Consider the following 3508-nt stretch of genomic DNA (forward strand, 5'->3'; position numbering starts at 1 on the left):
GAAATTTTATGAGCGCCACTTCCTAAAAAGCATTTTCTTTATACTATTTCCTTTAGTGTTACTGTTTGATGTCCCACACCATGCTTACGCTACAATGTATCTTCCTCGGGTGTCCACCATTGTGGACCTTCTTGATTGTCTTTGCTTTTCCCTTTCCTTCTCCGACTACCTTCAACTTGAGTTTCAATAACAAATTCTACCGATGGTTGTGCGGGTGGTGGTTGTTGGGTAGGAATCGATTGAAAGGTTGTGTGTGTACCAAAAAGGTTTTGTTGCAAATTCGGTATGGAAGATGATGTACCAAAAAGGTTTTGTTGCAAATTTGGTTGTTGCCCGTAAATGTTTTGTTGAAAGTATGTTGGTGAAAGAAATTGCATAGGAGGTGAGGCAGTATTGACAAAAGTTTGTTGGTATGGTATTTACGGCGATCTTTGTGTATTTAGTAGGTTAATATCCAACGAATCCCATATGAGAGGTTGTGTTATGGTGTGGGCGTGAGTTTGGGTTTGGTGGATGGATGTTTGGGTTTTGCTTCATTTTTAGTCGAAGAGGTTTTGAAATTGTAAAAAATATAGTGAAAGAAAAAAAAAATGTTGTGAATAAAATTGGGTGAGGTGATATGTATTTGTAGGTAAAAAATTATTGTTTTAAAAAAGAAAAATAAGACCATTGCATTCAATGTTTCAATTTCCCCATTAAGATATGTCGAGAACGCAACGATCTTCAACACTACACCAATACGGGGTGGTGTTCATCAACCCTCAACGATGCTGAGGGGAAGTTGAGAGGGAGGGGCCTAAAATAATGTGGATAGTTTTCTTGAACGGAAAATTAATATACTCCTAAATTAACATCTATGTCACTGGAACCCATGACCTCTCAATTGAAAGTCGGTCAGTTGGATTTCGCTGCTTCGTCTTTATTAAGGGAGAAAGTGTGTAAATATTCTACCTCAAAAGGAAATAGAAAAGACAATTCAATTACGTTATCACTTTTCATTATTTACCTAACCCAGTTTTTCTTTCATTCCTCTCCAAATGAATCAGCAAAAATATCCATGAGATTTATGGAGTTTACTTAACTTCATGGACACTCTTCAAGCACCGATCAACACTTATTATCCATTATGAATTGCAAATATACAAATCACGAAACTTTAGAAATTAGAGTTATTGTTTTTGAAGAATCGGCTTTCAAGGAGACTGTCGAAGAAACATCTGCAAGTATGTTTTGGATTTATTTTGTCTTCCATTTATTTTTTCTCTCATATTTAAAATTTTCAATCCAGTTTAGTTTATATTTAGCTTATAAACATGTCTGTCATTGTAACATTCCAAAATTATAAGTTAAAATTTTCATTTTTAGTTCAATCATAAACACCATTTAATCATTTCAATCTTTCAAAACTATATATCAGAGTATAATAGTTATCATAGTATAATTCCCAAAATCATTAAGTGGGGAAACATGGGTGGATGCGTTGTGATCAAGCCGGACCCTTCCCTCGCGAACCAGGAGTACTTGAATTTTTTTTTTAAACATAAACAGTAAGCATGAAGCTGTGACATCCCCATTTTCACGGCCAGAAAAGACCGATTTTGTTTATGCTTTATAAAGATCAGAGTACCTCTTTTAATAAAAGTGTTGCGGAATTTGTTCCTAGTAAAACATGATAAATACGTTATCAAATCATTTCCGAGGAAAAACATTTGTATTCATTTTAAAACATTTGGGATGTCATCGTCAATACAGAAACATAAGCATGAACAGAACTTACATCCATTATCACTAGTGATTTATATCTCCTTAATCTCTCAGTGTAATGTAACTTCATATCGACACCTGTGATATACATAAACTGAGTGGGTCAGGTTGGGAAACCTGGTGAGTACATAGGGTTTTCAACCCATAATAATATAATTATTATGTTTAAACAATCAAACAATCAACCCAATTACCCATCCCCATTATCTTCTTTATTCTGAAGGGTCTACCCCAAGAATCAGCTATTTCTCGTTCATTCATTCCTAAGGATTTTCTTAAGGAATAGGTACGAAGTCCATCGTTACCTATGACACAACTGTCAAGCACATCTGCTAGTTCTATCACTTAGGCACAACTTCCAGAATTGTGACATTCTCTATAGGGCGCATTTGCCGGTATAGTCCTTTAGGCGCATCTGTCGGGGTTATGAGGTTCTCTATTAGGCGCTTCTGCCGATAGAGTCCTTTAGGCGCATATGCCAGGGTTTTATTGACAATATCGTTTTCGAGAGTCCACTCGCAATACATGTCAATGGGTTTTTAGAGTACACCGGTGAACACATCGTTCACAACACCTACAGGTTGCAAGCCTGCTAGTGTTCCACTGGACTGTCTAGAATAGTTTGTGGTTGTCATCCATACTCTGCTGAATGACGGGGCCATCATTTGGGGAAAGGCTTCTCACATCGTCCACCTCTCACCCTCACCTCGTGGTCTATAACACCTCTCAACTCATCGTCCAACTCATATACCATCTACTACATCTACTCATGTTTTACCCCAACATTTTCATAGATATAAAATACATATACAGTTTAAATCATTTAAAACGTGTATAAAATCGTTTATCTAGCATAGACAGCAAGTACTCAGATAATATGCACACATAGCACGTAATTTATATAAAATACTTCATATCTATGTGTAAGTTGAAAGTAACTATGCACTCACATGATAAGGTGGTGACTCGGCACTCGGACAACACTTCGTTATCTCAAAACAATTTCCCTCGACAAAACCTAGTATCAATACCACTAGGCTTTAGTCTAACGTTAACCGCGACTAATTAATAGTCTAGCTATTATTATTATTATATAAGCGTTAAACAACACTCTATATAACTTATAATAATATCTCAAATAATTATTTTAAGGACCTAATAACATTACTATAATTATTTGAAAGCTATATTAAAAGTTGCATAGGCGTAGCTCACTTACAGCGAATTTTAAAGAAAATCGGGCTTCGCTTGGAGCAGCATTTCGAAACCGAAAGACCCTTTTTCTCGGGACTCCGGGAGCCTCGGGGCTTCCTTCGGGTGCTAGGGGTTCACCTAGGCTTTAGGGGGCTCAAAATAGGCTAGAGAGAGAAAGTTGTGAGAGAAAGATGAGAGAAAGGTGTGGAAGTATCGGCTGCCCTCCTCTATTTATAGGTGCGAGGCCTCACAAGTACACGTCGCGTTCAGCATAACTACATTGGGCGTAGTTCAAATAAGGTCACCAGCTCGCGTACAGCTGGTTTGCACTTCGGACCGGATAAGAACGGGGGGAAAGCGGGGCGTTACGGATCTCCTCCGCAGGGCGTAGAGCGAAGGAGAGGCGACGTGGTTGTTGGATTAGTGTCTAAGTCCATAACTATTTTGGTATGTACTTGACCCGATGGTGCATGGTCATTTTGGGTTGCCTTCACCAAAACAACTTGATTGGAGAAATAAATAAAGAGAGAGGTTATTATGATTTATTAAT

The sequence above is a fragment of the Lactuca sativa genome, chromosome 7 (genome assembly GCF_002870075.4).
Source record: "Lactuca sativa cultivar Salinas chromosome 7, Lsat_Salinas_v11, whole genome shotgun sequence".
In the NCBI taxonomy this organism is placed as follows: domain Eukaryota; kingdom Viridiplantae; phylum Streptophyta; class Magnoliopsida; order Asterales; family Asteraceae; genus Lactuca; species Lactuca sativa.